The 21,022-nt window shown below is 39.5% G+C and overlaps 1 pseudogene; it reads right to left on the bottom strand.

Annotated features, from left to right (window-relative positions):
• LOC119044021 (NADH dehydrogenase [ubiquinone] 1 alpha subcomplex assembly factor 4-like) overlaps positions 1-5,474 on the bottom strand; it is a 30,692-nt pseudogene extending 25,218 nt beyond the window's left edge.
• Between the last annotated feature and the right edge of the window lie 15,548 nt (positions 5,475-21,022).

Here is a 21,022-nt window from a genome sequence, read left to right as displayed (position 1 = left end):
CATGAGTCTTAAGTATGTCTTTGTTACTTTCTTCTTTATTTCCAACCCATGAGAATTTTATTCTCTTGTCTGCAGTTACAAATACATATGCTTATATCTCTAAGTCTATATCCATTGTATTTAATCTATTGGTTTAAGTGCTAGCTGCTGAGAGGGGGAGAAATTAACATGCTCTCATAAGCCATCTTGATCTGGATACTCTCTCTTTTTTAAAAGATTTTATTATTTACTTTCAGAGAGAGGGGAAGGGAGGGAGAAAGAGAACATCAGTATGTGAGAGATACAGTGATTGGTTGCCTCTCACGTGCCCCGAGCTGGGGACCCCGCCTGCTACCTAGGCATGTGCCCAGACTGCAAATTAGTGATGTTTTGGTTTGCAGGCCGGTTGGTGCTCAGTCCACTGAGCCACACCCTCCAGGGCTGGATGCTCTCTTTTAATGTCAGCAAAATAAATCCCATTTTCCTGTAGTGTTGTTTGTTTTAGATTTTTAAAAAGGCTTTTCCCTAACTTTTTAGAAGGGAGAGAATTTAAAATTATGATAATGGGACAGACCCATTTTTCTCTAGAGACAGTCCAGTACCACATGTTTTCGCAGTGTTGAAAATTTACTCGGCCCTCCTCACTGAGGTTGGGTAACGATCAGCTGGCTGTTTTCAGGTTGGGCTCCAGGAACTGCTGTGGCCCCAAGCCTTCCAAAGGTGCATGTGTACATCACCAGAAATACTCTATGGGAAGAGGCGAGCCCTAGGACAGAGTATTTATAGTTTTCCTTGGAGGGACCTAATTCACTGGGAGTGGGACCGATTTACATTTTGCCCATTATGTAAAGGGTTTCACGTGGGAACGTGAATGACTTAATTGGCACCGTATTTCTGATGTCTTCCAGCCGTGCTTAGGGGCTCTTTGTAGACTGGGTCCCTAGCAGCTGCCCTGTGACCCATCTTTTAAATCTGGCTCGACTTTCTTCTTCTGGTTTTGAGTCATTTTGCTATGAAGCCCGCAGTTTAATGAAAGGAAAATACCATCAGGAACTTTTGCCAAAATGGATGTGAGGAGCCTTTGAACTGCTGGACTGTCCTTGTAGTTTTTTTCTCCCGGGTAGCGGTTGGTGTAATGCAGTTGTTTCATTCTATTAATAATATGTTATGCACGGTCACATTCCTGGTTAATTAGACTTACAGTTTTCAATTAGCAGCATTTTTTGATGATACATTATTATCTTTATTAGAGAGGTCGTAGACTGGATTATAACAAAGACTGAAGACTCTATTGTCAGCATAATCTTGAAAGAACCATTTAACTTTATGAAATGTATCTGGCGAAGGAACTTCATACTTTATTTGATGTATAATTTGACCCCCATAAAAGAGCCCAAAGTATTCTCTTTTCCCTCCCCTTCTTAGAATAAAATAGCAAGCACTTCAGATGATACGAATGTTTCCCTCAGTGAAAATGAATAACACTGTCAGAAAATGAAATCTGAATTTTTAAAAATTGAGTAGATGAACAGTCAGATATTCTTATTCAGCAGTTTATCATGTCCTTGGATGAAATTTATGGTCCTCTGTGAAACTGATTAACTCCATTAGATTTTAATTATTGTTCCAAAATCAATACTCTCATGAGCTTCAGGCAATTCCACTCAGTCATCTGAATAAGGAGGTGGATTTGGGGGTGGACATAATGTTTTAGTTGACGTTAAAACACTCTATTTAGTTCAGATTGTTGCGGTTCATTTTTTCTTCTGTTCATATATGAAGAAATTAAAACCAATAGGGATCCGAGGAGATTTGTGGTACGTTTTTATCTGACCTGCCCAGCCGCTATTGTACGATTGATTTGGCCTCTTTTGTCTTCCGAGCTCTAGAGGCCGTAATGTGATCTGATGCCCCGGGAGATTTGCCAGTGGCCTCTGTGGGCGGTGGGGAGGGTGGGGTCAGGGGTGGGTAGTTCTCTGTCGCTTTGCTTGCTTCATCCTCACTTTTAATCAAGTTTAGAAAGAGTGATCAGCTGCATCACTGCTCTTTTAAGTTATCATGTCTCCCTAAATGTAACCACCACTCTGACGCCTATCACCACTTCTATCTGACTTCTATTAATTTTGCCTGTGTTTAAACTTCATATACAAATTGAATCACAGCGTGCACTCTTTCATGTCTGACTTTTTCTTACAAGTTTTATATCTCTGGGCTCTTGTTGGACAATATATGCTAGGAGAAGTAGTAGAAGCTCGTTCTTTTTCTTTGTTGTATGGCAGAGGGTGACAGACTTTTTCCGTAAAGGTCCAGGTAGTACATATTTCCAGCTTTGTAGGTTGTATGGTCTGCGTTGCAGCTCCTGAATTCTGCCATTGTGGTGCAAATGCAGCCGTAGAAAATGCTGCCGATTAGCATATCTGGTTTCCCACAGGCTGTACTTTACTGACCCCTGGGGTATAGTATTCTATTGAAAGACCACATATATTTATCCATTCTACTGTTCATGGACGTTTGGGTTGTTTTTGTTTTGGGAAATTAGGCATAAGGCTGCTGTGAACATTCTTCTATGTGTCTTTTGTGCATATTTTAACGCTTTTATGTTGTGGAATTGTTGGATTATAGACATGCATGTGCTCAGCTTTGGCAGACGCTGACAGGGTGTTTTCTGGAGTGGTTGTACTAGTCTGCACTCCTGCTGCTCCAGATGATTTAAATTTTTACTAACACCTGGTATTGTCATTTAAAAAAATCCTTTCGCCATTCTAGTGATTACATAGTGTTATTTCACTTTCCTAATGATGAATAATGCTGAACTTTTTTTCCTGTAACTGTTATGTGGTTATGCTTTTTTTTTTGCAGAATATCTGTCCAGAATTTTTTCCCAATATTTGAAAGTTGGGTTGTCTGTGGGTTTTTTTTTATTGATTTATAATATTTCTTTGTACATTATGGAAATGAACTTTTTGTTGGAAACATACACTGCATGTAACTTTTCCCACTCGGTGGCTTCTGTTTTTCACTCTTGTAATGCTATCTTTTGACTTACTGACTTTCTTAATTGTAGTGAAGTCCAGTTTATCAATGTTTTTTGTCTTCATGGTTAGCTCTCTCTCTGCCCTGTATAAATAATCTTTCCTAACACGAAGATCATGAATACATTTTCTTGTGTTAACTTCTAGAAGTTTTATTATTTACCTTTTATATGTAGATCTCTGGAACTGACTTTGTGTGTGTGTATGGTATACACTAGAAGGTCAACAGTAACTTTGTTTTCATATAGATATCCCATGATGCAACATAACTTATGCAAACAATTTTCAAACCACTGTTGCAATGGCCTTTGGGGCCATATATGGGCATCAGTTTCTGGGCTCAGTCCTGTCGATCTGCTGTGTTGCCCAGTGCCGATAACACTGTATTTTAATTATCATAAATTTATGTTAGTCTTTATATCTTCCACTGTTCTTATCTAATACTGCCTTGGCTATTTTTGGTCCTTTGTTTTTTCCATATGCATTTTAAGTCACTATAATAAATTCTCACAAAATGTCTTTCTAGAATTTGGATTATGATTGCATTGAGTTTTTAGATGAATTTGGGGACACATGATATCTTTGCCGCCTTGAAACTCTAATTCATGTATATTATGTTGTTCATAATATCCTCATCTTTTAAACTATCTATAGGAATAGCTCCCATTGCATTTCTCATATTGGTCATTTGCACCTTTGAATGTTGTTTCTATACCATTCTTCCCCCTCTCTTTCTGAGATTCCAATGACATGGCCGTTAGAACATTTAACCACGGGTCACTCAGTCATTTGTGTTGTGTATTTGCCTTTCCTTTTTCTCTTTGTGATTAAATTTGGACATTTCTACAGATCTATCTTCTAGTTTATTCATGATCTTTTTGCTGTCCTTCATCAGCTATTGAATTCACATATGGAATTCTTAAATTCAGTGATCCATCAATCAGTCATTCGGTCACATTTAATGAGACTGCTGCTTGTATTGATACAAGGTCCCTCCTTTGAGTTGGGTGCTGTCTTCGTGCAGTGAGTGGCCAGAGAACGATCTGAGGGAAATACGTGGAGGCTGACTGTCAAGATCGCCCCAACACACACACACTTTTTGTTTCCTCTTTGGGACTTAACCCTTCAAGTTCTGGCTAACTTTTTTGATCTCTACTGAGTCTGTTTTATCCATTTTGTATTTTATCCATCTTTTATAGCTGTTTTCAGTTTATTTGATAAACACATAACTTTACAACAGAAGATTTTGTTTCACTTTGTTATTGTATTTGACATACAATATCAAATTGTATGTCAATTGTATGTCAATTGTATGTCAATTGTAGTCCACCTTCAATTGGTGGACTACAATCAAATAGATCATATTTAAAAAATCACCTCTTCCGTTCCGTCATAGAGAGATATCACAGGAAGATTTTCAGGTGGACCAGGTATTTTTCAGGTTTTGCCATTGTCATTCACAACTGAGAAGATACTTGTTTCACAGTTGTTCTACTTTTCTACTTATTCTATGATTTTAAGCCCATATTGAGAATGGTAATAACTAGTATTATGCAGTGCTTATCATTGATCTCTTTTGGTCCTCATAACAATACCCTATGAAATAGGGGGATAATTCTACATCTCTTTAGCATTGAATAAACTCAGACTCAGGTAGGTTAAGGGCTTTCCTCCAAATCATCCAGTCAGTAGGTAACAGATGAAGGGCTGAAATCCCTGCCTTCCACAGCATGCTTTTCCCATCCTGTTCTTATTCTAACAATGACCGGGCTACTGGCTAGAAAACAACGCCGCAAATATAATTTTAAATGTTTACTCTCAGAGAGTTCCAAGTTTAGTGCATTATATTGCCTTGCTTCCCAGGAAGTAGTGTTATTTTTCAAAATTACCAAAGCTAAAATATCCTCAAGCTTTAGCAGAATCTGGAACATAAAGATATGAGTAGAATAGAAAAGAATATTGATCAAATTTAGAAAGTTTGGAGAACGCAGAGCCACGATCTGCTCTACTTCCATTTTTATAGAAGAATGATTTCTAGTTTGGCTTCGGGGGAAATAGGACTAGTAACATAACATTTCACATAAGGATCCTCTTCGGCACAGCCCTCAGCGATTTAGGGAAACCCATGTCATCCTGACATTTTTCAAAGTTTTTAATGCTTCTGTGTCTTCTCCTGTTAATTTGTGTGCCGTCGGGGGAAAATGTTCTTAAGTGAGAATTAGTGTATTAGCGCTTTCATTAGGTGAGATGCATCCCAGAAAGGTACATGCAGACAAGGTCAGAATCGGACTTGCTCACGCGCATGTGCAGAGTAGCACAACGCTTGTCTAAGGTTCTCTGGGCAGCAACTCTCTCCTTACTTGTGTTAGGGAGTGTGTGGGCGTGCTTCCGGTTGTCACAGTGATTTGGACGGGGGTCCTTCTGTTCCGCAGGCGTCTTGAAGCAGAGAAACTTAAATGCCATAGTAAAGACTTTTGTATTTTATTTTGCCCACACGGGTGTGTAATTGCAGCCTGAAATTACAGTTGGGAGCAGGTTGGTCAGGTGGCTTGGCAAATATGTGCAGAAGTAATAGTCTTTATTGTGGAATATAGTATAGGTTATTTATGAATGGATATGTTTCTAATTTAGCCACACAAATATCTCTTAATTATACAAAATGATCTCTTATTTTAATCTGGGTTTTTTCTGTTGTTTTAACAGGTGTGTCTCAGCAAGGCACAGCCTATAGCAATTTAAATCACCACCATATTCAGAACCCGTGGCACAGTGAGCCTCACAATCTGACAGCAGCCAGGCTCACAGCACTTGAGTTTGAAAATGTCACTGCGAGAAGTACGATAAACACAAATGTCATGCTCGTATTCCAATAGAGGGTGGGTGGGTGGAACCGGGACTGTGGCCATGCACAACAGAAGCCCTCCATTGGCTTGCTGGGCGATTTCTCACTGTGAAGCTCTCCATTAGCTTAGTGTTCACGTGTGTGGGTAAATCTGTGTACTGTAAAACACGTCTGTGTTTAGCACTGTCCATACACTTGCCTGCGCGGTCAATACAGCTTCACAATAAATGTTGGGAATTATTTAGTTCTGTTACTGTTACGAGCTTCCAGAGTGTCACCAATACCTATGTGTCCAGTGTCTATAGTACAAATTCTCACTACAAACGGGGTTTTGTTGCATTACAAGAAACATCACCATAGCTTCCTGTCCATTTTTCTTTTCTGTGGTCAGAGGTGAAGGTCCGCAGCAGGTGGTGCCAGTGATGTGAATAACCTGGATGCAGTGGAGGGCGGTGGGGGTGGGGACTCAAGTCCTGCTCTGGCTTGGTGTCACTGAGAGGACAATGACATCTTGGAATGATTTGGGTCCTAAGGAGGTGGGCTGGCTTCTGGAGTTTCAGTTTTCAACAGTGTTACTAAGAGCAGAGTTCTAATTTAATGTTTGTGTTTGCACAGGTTTAGAACGTTGGGGATACAGCTCCTGGGAGATGTCGATCGAAGAGCAAGAATTTTAGACTTGAATCATCACTTCAACCACAAGAAGCCTGTGATGCTGGGAAATTTAAATAATCTCTTTAAGCCTTGGTTTCCTCACCGCGAAGAATAGGGTTAGTAGTAACAGTAGTCATCAGAAGGTTAAATGACAGATTAAATTCTTGGGCAGCACTTAGTATAGGATCTGGCAATCAATAATTGCTCCAGAATGCTAGTTACTATTTCTAGTGAGTCTACTGGCTCTGTGTCCCTTACCCCCAGTGCAGAGATGTCAGACGCTTTCATAGGGAGCGTTTTCAGGGAGAAGTTGCATAGGGTTGCTCAACCTTAGGGATGCTGTGTAAGATTTGGCTAACCTCCCTTTCAGCCAAGAACTAGCAGAAGGCATGTGACAGAAGGATATGCCAAATGTGTGACACTCTATTTCTCAGTCAGGAGTTGAGACCATTCTGAAGTGAGCAGAAAAGATAACCTGTGTGTTGATGAAGTGACATTGATTCAGCACAGGTACGTGAACAGCTACTAAATGTAATCAGATCATATGCAAATCAGACCTCTGGTGCTGCATTTTAATGACAGCTCTCTCACCAGTAACACTTATTTCAGGATCCTACTTAATCTCATTTAATGAGCCCAAGGTTGTTTGCATTCCTTGAAGAGGGAAACTGTCAGTAGGAACTCTGAGTCATGCTTTATACAACATCTACTTCTGTTTCTTTGATTTGATTGAATATATGTATATTAATGAGTTAAATGCCCCTCAAAAATTGCATTGGAACCGCAGTTCAAACTCATTTGTAGAGAGTACTTTAGAAGAGGTCAAGCTGTTAGTGCTGATTTCTATGCAGAACCTAGAATTACATTTGGCAATTTTAAAAAACAATTTAAAGGGAAAAATATGGCACTAGAGCTGAAATCAAAAGTCTTTTGATTTTGCTTTAGACATGTGGTGATGTAAAATTTCTCATGATTCTTAAGAAATCAAAAAAATTTTTTCCTCTTTGTTGAATGTGTTGGGGTGAGCCTGGTTAACAGAGTCATACAGGTCTCGGAGGCACAATTCGACGACATATCACCTGCCCACGGTATTGTGTGTTCACCATCCCCCGTCTCAGGGAAGTTGGAAACATTTCAGTTCTGGTTTCTTAGTTTTGTTTAGTGACCAGAAACTGGAATGTAGAGGCAAGTGTTTACATTTGAGGCGGGAAATCTGAGGAGTTATTCGCACCATATCTTCTTCTTATTTGCTGAAAATGGAAATTCAGATTGAACTTGGCATCCAGGGGCTGAGCTACTGATGCCTGGAGCGCCTGCTCACGCAGACGCACTCTTCCCCACGTTAGAAAATCGGTATTATTTTTGGCCACTTGAAATAAAACCAGTTATTTTGATCCAGACTTCTGAAATCTAAAGATTCATGCTTTGAGCCACCCTTTTTGACATTCTCTTAAATACACTTACAAACTACTCTGAAAAAGGTGAATTTTTCAGTGAAAGTAGGTGAGTATTCTGATTCAGAAGCCATTATGCCCACTGCAGAAATAATGCATTTAATAAGAAAAAAAATGAATGACATTCTCCATTTCTTGCATGAGATTAGCCAAGGGTTGGTGTGAAAAATTGCTTCTGAGGAGTATTTTCATGGGGAGCAGAATAACTTAGTGTCTGCATGTTCAAGGTGATATGCTGCTGAGGACAAAATATCTGCCGTTTCAGAGGCAAAGTGTGCAAGGTCGTTCTCTTAACCTTGGTGAACTCCAGCCTACCAGGGGCAGTGCAATAATTAAAAACTCATTTCGCAGCAGCTGATGAAGCTTTGATTCACGATTACACTGTCTTTCCAAAGTCTCCTCTCTCTAAGCATTTTGAAAATACGATGGCTTCATTATTTGTTCTATTCCAAATTCAGGGCTTCAAAGGAACTGCAAAACTTTCTCAATCATCTAGAAAGTCATGAATAAAACATGAATACCCTGAATTTTAAATTAAAGTAATTAGACCACATTAGAATCTTAAAAAAAAAAGATTTAACATCCACGTCAGTGTGGAGAAAGATGCCCTTCATTAAATTATATCTTCTTCCTGTTCAACATTTTAAACTGCCACTTTTAATGTAACATTAAAAAATAATGACTGTGATTAAGATAATTTTTAAAAAGTAAATGTTAGAAAAGTCAGACTACAACACTTTCAGAGTATCAGTTCAATAATTTTCTTCCTTCCTCTAAGTTGTTTGGAATTAACAAAGCAGTATCCTGAAATTTATACCCATTTTCTGGGTCCAAAGTAACAAGTGTAAACAGGAGGCTGATGCTTGACTGAGGACTTGGTGGCTTTGGGATAGGCCGCAGGTGAGTCTAGCACTTCTCAGAGTGTGAGATGAACATGTGAGAATAGAGTGTGGAAACAGTGCAGCTTTAGGAGAGGCAAGTCTCCGAATAAAGGCAGGAGGCGGAATTTGAAATCTGGAAGCGCCCATTTGAGAGACCTCCAAATTTAGGAAAATGTTAGCAAACCAAGAAAGAGGGAGGTGGGTTCAATGAAGAAAAATGGATATCGAGAAGAAATCCTGTGGCTTAACTGTCACAGTCATACTTCGATTTTATTTTAAAAAATTTAATCTTTATTGTATTCCCTCTGCCCCAGCAATCCCCACACTGTTGTCCATGTTCATGAGTTCTTTTTCCTTTTCACTCGATTCCTCCACCCCCTAACCCCCCCACTAGCTGTCATCTGCGTATTTCTATTTTATTAAGCTCCTTCTATGTACATAGACTATATGCAGAGTCATCATTACTAAATGTTTCTCACACAGGCTCTACCTCTTAGATCATTTCCCCACAGACACACCTGTATTGTTATAATGGAAGTCAACAGAAATACAGCATTGATTTTATCCTATAGCGTAACTTTACCTGTTAGCATGAAAACAAACTGTCAGAGATGCTGGTCGAGGACGGCACCTGAGGGTCACTGGGCCAGAGCGATGAGTTTTAACCGTGGTTGCACATTAGACCCACCTGTGCTTGATCTCGGGCCATTCTGATTTAACTGGGCTGGGGGAAGTCCAGGTCTTCAGTAGGGTTAACGTCTCCACAGGTGATTCTAATAAGGTGACAGAATTGAGAACCTCTGAGCCTGAGTCATCACCTATAATCAGGCCCGAATGAATTGTGGGGAAACTTACTTGCTGGACGTGAAGCTCCAGGTAATGGCGGCCTCTGGCCTGCTCCTGTACAAGTTGGCAACCCTGGGTGCTTCTGAGTGACAGACAGTCTGCTTGTCTGGAGCAGATGGTTGTGGATGGTCGGTTTATGCCAAATGGTTGTTGTTTGCACTGGTCTGGGTGTACGGTATGGTCAGCATCGGGTCTGTGAACCTGGACCGGTCAAGGTTTCTAGGGGAACTAGGCCTTCCCTGGTGGGTCTGAAGGGGTTGGGCGACCTGATCTGGTCGTTCAGGGGCTTGGGTAAAATACTGTATTTCTCCAGCATCTTGAACCTCTGCAGAGACCTGCATTTTTTTTTACAACTTTATTTACATATTTATTTTTAGAGAGAAGGGAAGGGAGGAAGAAAGAGAGGGAGAAAAACATTGTTGTGTGGTTGCCTCTCATGTGGTTCCCACTGGGGACCTGGCCTGCAACCCAGGTATGTGCCCTGACTGGGAATCCAACCAGGGACCCTTTGGTTTGCAGCCCATGCTCAATCCAGTGAGCTTTACCAGCCAGGGTGAGACCTGCATTTTGTTCTATTTCTCCCACGGGGAGTGTGAGTGGAGGTACATAGTTGGTATCCACTTTCCCATCAAAGTCCTCAAAACTTGGCGGGTAGACCTCTGAGAAAGCCAAGTTAAGCTCAGGCGGAGGTTGCCTCCCAGGGCTAGATGTGGGGAGATTTTCTCCAGCCCACACTCCATTTAGGGCATCCTTCCCTTCCTCTCCGCAGCTTGCACTGACTCAGCTCTGTGTACCGAAGATGTTCACGAGAGGTCACACATTCTATACGTAGCATGGCCAACCATCCCAATTTGCTTAGGACTATCCCGGTTTTAACACTGAAAGTCCTGCATCCTAGAATCTGACTACTCATTCCAAGTAAATCAGGACTGTTGGTCACCCCCAGTGTAAGCCTAGATGTGCATCCCCACCCTGTGCTTAACATGTCTTCACCTGTAAAATGAGGGTCGTGATGTGGGTTGCCGTGATGACTAAAGGATGACATGAGGAGAGCCAACAGCTCCTGGCACCGTTACCGCTGAGTGAATGGTCCTTTGTGGTCCCATTTAACAGACCGTCTCCACTGCTTGTGTATGCAGTACGATGAGATATTCTGAAAGACAACATTCACAGAAATTTTATTGCAGCATATTGATATAATTGTTCTGTTTTATTATTATTTATTGTTAATCTCTAACTGTGCCTAATTTATATGTTGAAATTGATCATAGGCCCCAAAACATGTATAGAAAAAAAACATGTAATATATTATTCATAAATATATATTATATATGTACACATATATATATCTCATATATATATTTCAGTATTGTCCAAAGTTTTAGGCATCCCCTGGGGGGTCATAGAAAGTATCTCCCATGGATGGGGGGACTACTGTGTTCTGTTTTCTTCATTCCTCTATCACAGTCGTATACCTAGCCTTTGACTAAGGACATAAATTGATATGCAAATTGCTCCCACAGTAAATGTATCAGGCTTTCTTTATTTTGATCACAGATATATAAATCATAAGATGCCTCTTAAAGTTCATCTTGGGGAACAATATAGCATAGTGTGTGAGTAATTTAGAGTGATTTGCATTCATCTCATTTAAAGCAGATCTAATAGAAGTAGAAAGTAGCTTTTTTGGGAGAATTGAAATGAGTTAGTTACCTTTATTTAAAAAAAATATCTAAATCAGGTGGTTAATTTGCACAGATTTGAAAGCTGGCTTCTTGCCAATTAAATAAAAAAATTTAAACTGGGATATCAGATATAGTTTACTTAATATTAATTTAAGAACGAAGGGAATTCTACTTTTCAACAATTTTTGGAATAACTTAGAACTAGAGAAAGTTTTTAGAGCTTCTTAAAACATAAAGCTTTAAGAAAACATCTAACAATTTCTGATATTAGGAAAGTAAAAGCATGTGCAAAGAGCTTCTAATCAATTATTGATAAATTTCATAAGGTCAGCCAAGCTGTGTGATCCTGTTTCTGTCAGGATCAACATGTCTTCATCTGTACATGTCTTCACACATTCTATACGTGGAATGACCAACCATCCCCATTTGCTTAGAACTATCCCGGTTTTAACACTGAAAGTCCTGCATCTTAGAATCTGAGTACTTAGAAACTCCTTGAGGAGTTTTCAATAAAGTTTGATGATTTATATGCATAAAATTTAAATATCAGGCAGTCTATAGAAATTAAGTGCTCAATAATTGGAAAATAAAGTAAATGTTTTAAGTATGATTGCTACTGTGTGTTTTTAAGTTATTGTATTCAAATGACTCTTTAGATCTAACATATACCAGTCCTAAGTCCTCAAAACTCCCTTTTACAGTTAACAAAGACTAGTAGAGAAGGAAATCCTTTTATAGGTACAAGGACTATTAGGAATTTTTACTTAAAGAACTTGGGTGTATTTCAGTTAGAAAACTGTTTCACTGCAAATAGAAGTAAACCACACTACAGCCACATGAAAAGAAAAAAGATTTTAAGTTTTTTCTTTGTGCGTGTGGTGTTTTTTATTCCCCCTTAACATAATCAGAGGTCTAGAGAAAGGCAGACCAAAGCTGGTACAACTGCTCCATGATTTCAACAAAACCATCAAACACTCCAGCACCTTTGCTGCCTTGTTTCCTCATTCTTCTCAGTTGGAAGATGGCTACTCTGCCTCCAGCCATCATATTTGAATACAAGAAAGTAGAAAGGGAAAGACCAAAGACCAAGAGCTGAAGGGGCATGTCTTTCTGCCTCTTAAGAAGCTTTCTCCTAAGTCCCACCCAGTAGCATCTGCTTATAGATGATTGGACAGAACTGGACCGAGAGGCCATCCATAGGTTCAGGGTGCATGAGAAGGTGTTCTAATTTCCCAGCTGAGGAGTTGAGAAAGTAACAGGAGAAAGGAGCTGTGAATGACTTTGTGAAGTCTGCACTAAATGTCTGTCCTGGTGACTTTTCAATCCCATTAAATTTGGGAGAGTATATACTTGTTTGCTTGAGACAGACCTGGCTTAGTCCTAACCTCCTGGTGTCCTATCAATTTATATACTGTTTATCTTTTTTGGTTTAAGTTGAAATATTGTTAGTTACCTTAAAATGAACTGGGAAGTGTTATGCAGACTTAACAGTCTACTGTTGAGGACCTGAACAGACACCGAGCCCAGAGACACATGAAAAGATGCTCAGCATCACTACCCATCAGAGAGATGCAAATTAAAACCACAGTGAGATACCACTTCGCACTGGTCAGAACGGCCATCATAACAAACCAACAAATAAGTGCTGTGAGGATGTGGAGAAAAGAGAACCCTAGAGAACAATGTTGGTGGGAATGCAGACTGGTGCAACCACTGAGGAAAAAAGTGTGGAGTTGCCTCCAAAAACTAAAAATGAAACTGCCTTTTGACCCGGCAATTTCACTGCTGGGGTTATATACCCTAAGAACCCTGAAACACCAATTCAAAAGAACCTATGTACCCTAATGTTCATAGCAGCACAATTTACGATAGCCACGTGTTGGAAGCAACCTAAGTGCCAGTCAGTAAGTGAATAGATCAAAAAACTATGGTACATTTACACAATGGAATACAACCCAGCAGAAAGAAAGATGAAACTCTTACCCTTTGTGACAGTATGAATGGAACTGAAAAGCATTATACTAAGTAAAATAAGGCATGCAGTGAGAGACAAGTACCATATGATCTTACCTATAAGTGGAACCTAATCAACAAAATAAGTGAGCAAAATATAACCAGAGACATGGAAATAAAGAACAAATTGGCAGTGAACAGAGAAGAGGGTAGAGGGGGGTAATGGGAAAGAGAAGGGGAAGAGTCAAATGAAGGAACAAGTACAAAGGACCCAGGGACAAAGAGAATGGGGAGGGATAGGACTGACTGTGGAAGGGGCTGCTGGGCAGGGCAGGGGAGAGTGATGGGGGAAAAATGGAAACAATTGTCATCGAACAACAATAAAAAAATTTAAGAAAATATGTTCCATATAGAAGAGTCATTTGAATGTCAAGAATTTTAAATTTATTAGCCATAAATGCAATTTTAACAAAGAATTACAGGTAACTTTATAAAAAATTAAACACAAGTTCACTTTAAAAAAAAATATATATATATTTAGAGAAAACAACATGGTATTATTATAATCAGATATGGGCAAAAATAGAACAAAGTTAATATATTCAAAGTGCTTTACTATATAGGGTGGGGCAAGACCAGGTTTACAGTTGTGAGTACATAAAACACAGTTTATTCTTGTATTATTATTAATTATTGCATTATTTTTCATGCTAACAACTGTAAACCTACTTTAGCTCCATCATGTATGTAGATATATAGATATAAGTAATATTAAATTTTTTAGAAATAATTTTATATTGGAGAATAATTGTTAATGTTTTATAGGACCATTAACATAATAAAACCAATGGTTTGGCCATTGGTAATGTCAAAAATTATGTAACTGCTTTTGTACATTTTTTGCTGTCAACCATGTCTAAGTCTTGACAGTAGATTGCATTGTCTACCTACTTAAACTTTTCCCTAAGAAAGCTTAGTGTTTACAGTTATGACTCCTCATCTAGCAGTATCTTATCTACTCTTAGCAGTGGCTGTGGGCAATGTGGGATGATCAAATACTATTTCATTACATACAGCTTCCCTAGGTAATAGAGATAAGGTTCTAAATAAGGTTGCATTGTTTTTCAGGTAAAGCAGTGATAAGAATTTCTGCTTTCCATTGTTTGGACAATTGTGTTAAAGCCCCTGACTGACAATTCAAACGTCTGTGCCATTACTCCATCTGGTTTTATTGTTTATCTCTTGATGATGGGTTATATTTTCTTTTTTAAAAAAAATTTTTTTGAGTGTATACAGACATTGAGACTGAGAGGCTGAGATAAATAATGGTTCTTTTCTGGAGATGGCATAGTATCTATTAGGCTATTAATATATTGGATTGGGCTTTGTTGGTGCTTTAGTTACAGCTGGCGCACCGCAGGCTCAAAGCCCCCCAGTGGTTGGGTGCTGCTGCCCCCCCTCCATGTGAGGTCTGGAGTCTCAGAGGGTTGCTTTCAGTGCTCCTGCCCTGGGTTATCAGGCCCAGTGGGCCTGGGACTCAGTGCTGAGTCTCCCAGCATTTTTGCCCCTCCCCACTGGGTGTGTTGTACTTAGGTACCATCCCAAGATCTGCAAGTTTTCTCTTGACCTGTTTCGCCTTCAGACTTAGGTAAGCCCTGTATGTTGTCTGTGCTACAGAGGAGATCTTTTCCTGTTTAGCTCCAGTCTTTCTCATGACCACTTGGTTTGGGTCCATGAAACAGGTGATGAGTAGGTGCAGACTTTCTGTGTCTGGGGCTCCCAGGGATACAAAACGGTTGTATTGAACTGTATTTGGATTTCAGGAATTCATTAAATTTTCAGCTTTTTTTCTCCCTACTCCCACCTATGGCAGGTTCTTCTTACTGCCCTGTTAAAAGTGAACTAATTAGCAGCTCTGGTCTCTTCTTGAAAAAGCTTGCCACTCTTTGGATTTCAGTTCATTAATTTACCTAGTAGTGATGTTAACTCTCTGATGGGTTAAAAAATGATTCGTATGTTAGTCAAGTTGTTTTCATTGTTCAGGTGAGAGCACCACTCACTTGAGATTTTCTACATGAGGTGCTGGCAAACTTTGACTTGTGGGTGAAATCCTGCCCATCACCTATTTCTGTAAATACAGTAGCCCCTCTTTGTCCTGGGTTCCACCTTCAGCAGTTTCAGTTATCCATCATCAACTGTGCTCTGAAGACAAGATATTTCCCCAGCCATTGACCTTGTCCTCTCCCAACATCCAACCTCGGGCGCTGTCACGGCTCGATAATACAGGATCCCTTGAAAGCAGCCGTTCCTCCCTCGGAGCAGCCTCCCGCTCCATGTCACACACCTGTGTCACACACCTCGCCTCCTCTCGTCACGGCAGCATTTCATTGTCTCACGTTGTCACACGAAAAAGGGAGAGCAGAATACAATACGATATTTTTGGGACAGAGACCACATTCACATAAATTTTACTATAGTATATTGTTGTTCTATTTTTATCATTGGTTATTGCTAATCTCTTACTGTGCCAAATTTATAAATGAAACTTTACCCTAAGTATGTATGTATAAGGAAAAAAACAGAGTATGCATAGGGTTTGTTACTATTTGCAGTTTCTGGCACCCACTAGGGGTCTTACAATGTATCCCCTTTAGATAGGGGGGCGAGTATACAGTTCTATTTGGACACAGCCTTGCCTGTTTGTTTACGTGTTTTCTGTGGCTACAAATTGAGTAGTTGCAACACAGACCATATGGCCTGTAAAAAAAAGTTGGCCAACCCTTTTTTCCATGTCTTAAAGGGAAGCAGGAGTTCCCTTGATACTCTTAAAACTTTGTTGCATCTTGAATGAAATTCCATACTTTGAATACAACTTACTACAGCTCTCAGAGAGAGAATGACTATTGTCTGTATTCCACATTGCTTGTTGTTTACCAGTGCACATGTTTTGTGTTTGATTCACCAGATTCCCAGATACAGATATTTGCTTGACAAATGTTAGGTCTCGTTTTCTTTTTTTTAAAGGTGTGTTTGCTTATGAAAATGATACTATGGACTGAACTTTGAGTTGTTTTTCTGATGACTGAGTTGTTTTTCTGATGACATTGTTTGGTTTGCCATAATCCCTTTCTGTTTGCCCTCCAGGAGACCAAAGCCTCTCTTATAAGGTCTCTGGTAGAGGTTATTGGGTTATTGGATAGGTTTGATAAAGGAAAACAATAATGTAACTTACATGCAGTTCATAATATATGTGCTTAAGTTATGTGACCATGTTACCTCTGTGACTTCTTTGACTGTATTAGCCAGGTCTATCATTAAATTTGAACTTGTAACTATTTTAGACATCAGTGCCAGGAGGTGAGGAATACAGTGATTGACATTTTCTTAGGTTTTAGTTGTTCCAACGAGGAGCTCATTTCAAAATAAATCTATCAGAAAAGTACAAGACTGAGTTAAGCTTGACCAGGTTTTGAGGCTCCCTTACATTTTTATCTACTCCTTTAAAAAACGTAATTAACTGAATTCTGTCAAATGATTTTCTTGCATCTTGAGATGATTATACGATTTTTATCCCTCATTTTGTTAATGTGGTGTATCAAATTAATTTGCGAATGTTGAATCATCTCTGCATATCTGGAATAAATTCCACTTGATCGTGGAGTGTGATATTTTTACTCTTTTGTTCAATTTGGCTTGCTAATATTTTGTTGAAGATTTTTGCGTTCCATGTTCACCAGGGATATTTGTCTATAAGTTTCTTTTCTTGTGTCCTTGTCTGATGTTGGTGTTAGGGTAATGCTGAGCTCATCAAATGAGTTTGAAAATGTTCCCTCCTCTTCTGTTTTTTGGAAGACTTTAGAAGGGTTGGTATTAATTTTTCTTTAAACGTTTGGTTGAATTCACCAGTGAAACCATTTGAGCCTGGACTTTGGTTTATTGGGAGGTTTTAATTACTGATTCAGTTTCTTTACTAATAATTTGTCTGTTTGGAGTTTGTTTTTTCTTGGTTCAGTCTTGGTAGGTTGTATGTTTCTAAGAGGTTGCCTATTTCTTCTAGGTTGTTCAGTTTGTCGACATGTAATTGTTGACATCGGTCCGTTATCGTCATTCATATTTCTGTGGTGTCAATTGTAAGGTCTTCCCTTTCATCTCTGATTCTGAGTGTTCTTCTTATCTTGGTGAGTCTACCTAAGGCTTGTCAATTTGTTTTCAAAATACCATATTTTGATTTCATCAATTTTCTAACTTTTTTTTTTTAGTTTCTATTTATGTCCACTCTGGTCTTTGCTATTTCCTTCATTCTAACTTTGAGCTTCATTTGTTGTTTTTTTTCCCCTAGTTCCTTGAGGTACAAAGTTGCGCTATTTAACCTTTTTCCTGTTTCTCCATGTAGGCATTCATCATTATGAACTTCCTACAGTTATTCTTAAATTCAGTGATTGTTTGGACATGGAGGCTGTGTGAAAAGGTGTGTGTGCCTGTTGGTTTGTGTGTGTGTGATGCTGTGGGTAGAAGGAATTCCTAGGAGCCAAACTTTGCTGGGCTCTCTTAAGGTCGTAAGCAACTGTGTTCTGGTCTCGCTTTAGCTGGAGAGCTTAACATGAATCGCCCAGAGGGCTCCTGGCTGGCCCTGTGGTAGATCAGGTATTTGTTCCTTGTTCTTGATGAAAAAGAAGCAGTGATCTCCTGTGGAATGTCCCCTCCCCCTTTCAAGTGTGTGTTCCTATTTCCCGGCAAATGGTTTTACATTCTACTTTGAAACTTGCTGTCCAGTGCTCAGTGAAGTCCTACTGCCCATAGCTTCCATGAGGCAGAATGCTGATTTAGCTCGCAGGATGCGTGGAGCCACATTGCCATGGTAACCAGCAGACAAACCTGAAAGAAGCAGGGCTGCAGAAGAACTGCAGCCACAGCGGAACAGCAATTCAAAGAGAAGTGTCTCAGGAGAGATTTCAGATTATCACTCATGTGTTGTCCTTGCGGCCAAACCAGAGTGCAAGGGAAATGGCACCATGGGCACTGGCATCTTTGGGTCACAACAGTGTGGAAACTTGCCTGTGCTCCTTAGAAAATTCCCTCAAGCCACCTGCTGCCTTAAGCATTATTGAAATAGATCCTTAGATTGACCTTTTCCTTAGAGTTATCACCAGTTCCTTGTAGTGATAATTATAATGCTCTATACTGCTGAATAGCTTAAGGTGTTTTCATGGGTAGCAAGGCAATTTAAAAGTTTCACATCTGTGAGCCTGGTAGCCAGTCACATCTGAGATGGTTCTCTGATATCTTGAAGGGATTGCTTCTGCTTATTACTTATTTATTTAGTTTTCTTTTTTTGCACATTCTTTAACATAAGCAGACTTATTTCAGTCCACTTAATGCAAGTGGAGCCCAGCGTTTATATATTTATGTTCCAACATATGCAAATCATGTTATAGTAAAACGGGGCTCCTGGAGTACCAACTGGTAATATTTGTTTGCTCATGAAGAAAGTGCTCAAGGTTATAAAGCTATTACTGCAGATTTATTATTTGCTGAGGGAAATAGTTGGAGAAATCCTTTTTCTCCTTTTAAATATGCTGAGATCAAGGCTGTCCAATTTTTGAGACAGGGAGAGAGGTGATAAATGAAGACACATCGTCATCAGAATAAAATTCTAGTTGCCTTTGTTAAGAGAGCAGTTTGACCTTTTTTTCCCCATTGGCCCAATTTGCAAAGGTGTCCACATTAGTAGGTTTTTAAAAATCATATCTGTTCTGCATTAATTCATATTTCTGGATGGCATATGCTGGAGACTGGCCTGAATCACCTTTGTTTTATTAACGGTGCATTTAAGGTCAACTACCACTAACTGCATTGTTAAATATTGATTCAGCCATTTGAATTAATGTAATTTTCAGTTCTTCCCCTACTTAATGTACACCAGCACCCCTGTGACCTAGTCAGACAGGAGATCAATATGTGGGCACTCAGCTCATATTGAAGCTGGGCTGACTGCTTTCTGCTCTCGCTTGTTTTCCTGTGGAAGTGAAAGTGTTCAGGATAACGGTCCACCGGCTGATCTGCCCACCTCCTGTAAAACTCCTGCATGCTTTTATCTCCTACAGAATGTTTCTGACCTACCTGGTGGTCAGTGTTTCTCATGGTAGGATTCCCTCATTGAGCAAACAACAGTATCGAAAAAGCAAACAACAAAACTTGCAACTGTAGAACAGCAAGGTCAGCGTGACATAGATTCATCACAAACATTTCCAAACCTGAAACAAGCTTTGAAATTACTCGCTCAGTACTCTCACTTAACTGATGATGAAATCGAGACTTTACGTGACTTTTGAAATTTCTAGGGTCAGAACTAGCATCCTGGTCTTCCAAATATTCTTTTTTTTTTCATTGTACTTATTGACCTCTAGTTTATTGTCTTTCTGCAAACTGAGGCAAAGTAAAAGAATTTTGTGACCATATTCATTAAATATGTCACTGCATCAGGCCAAAGAGAGCATGGCATTAAAATACTTCATGTTGGCAGAGGCCAAATGGAGGCACTATTCCTATAGAGCTACCACACTGATGTTGTCTTCTTTAGAAATTTTCAGCTTGGCCCTCTAATCACTACTAGATAGTACCAAGTTCAGTTAGTCTAACCTCACGTTGATGAGCTGCAGGGCAGGCCACACCAAAAGGTGTCACCTTGGCATATTGATTATTTTGAACTAAAGTTACTTGAGAAACAGTTGGTACAAGAAAAGTACCGTGAGCCTCCTTTAGAAGCAGGAAACAAGTCTCGCACGGGCAAGCATGCTCCGCAGAGGACGGAGATAGCTGGCATCCTTATCACCAGAGACAGAGAATTCAAGGCTGAAAATGCTGTATAAACAAACACACTTCGTTACTTCATTACTTTGCTACTCAAAGCCCAGATCCCTTTTAATTTGTCAATTTTTTTTTTTTTTTTTACAAATAATTGCTTCTTCATCTACAAAGGTATAGAAAGAGGCTGCCTAGGTTGCTTCTCAGATCTCATACCTATAGAGTCTCCTCATGTATGAAATGAAATTTGTTTTTCTTCTGTTAATCTGTCTCATGTTAATTTAATTCTTAGACCAGCCAGGAGAAGCTAGAGGAGTAGAGGAAAAACTTTTCCTCCCCAATAACAAAGAGGCCGAAGGAAGAACTAGGATATTGAGATCATAATCTAGTCTTCATTTAAGTCCCCAGTCAAACCTAGAGACACAAGAGGACTGTTTGCCACCATATGCAAAAAGCCTGACTAGAGCATGCAGCAAACACTTGAGGAAATGGAGCCAAGAGATGGAAAGAGAGAGAGACCAAGCACTGGCAACACGAAGTAGCTGGATTCAGCCATGCCTGAAGCTAGCGATAACCTGAAAGTTTAGGTTATATAAATCAAGACATTTTCTTATTTACTTATGTTCGGTGTGGTTTTTTTTTTTTTTTTTTTTTAAAAACCACAACTGAGAGTCTCAACTTCCTGGCTAACACATAAGCTGAGCTGGGTATTTGAGAAATACCCAGACCTTGATGGTTATAGTGTTAAGCTTCTGAGTCATAAAACAGTTTACAGAAATTTCTTAGAACATTTCTGCCTGTGTTATAAAAGACCAGGTAATGAGTATCCAGTAAACATATGTATCTAAGATCCCTCTTTCCCCCTCACTCTTCAGTTTGTATCTCGACAAAGCCG

The sequence above is a fragment of the Artibeus jamaicensis genome, unplaced genomic scaffold, assembly GCF_021234435.1.
Source record: "Artibeus jamaicensis isolate MK-2021 breed Jamaican fruit bat unplaced genomic scaffold, CSHL_Jam_final contig_402, whole genome shotgun sequence".
NCBI classification, from domain to species: Eukaryota; Metazoa; Chordata; class Mammalia; order Chiroptera; family Phyllostomidae; genus Artibeus; species Artibeus jamaicensis.
Note: the sequence above shows the minus strand (reverse complement) of the source record. Positions and strands in the feature narration are given on the sequence as shown.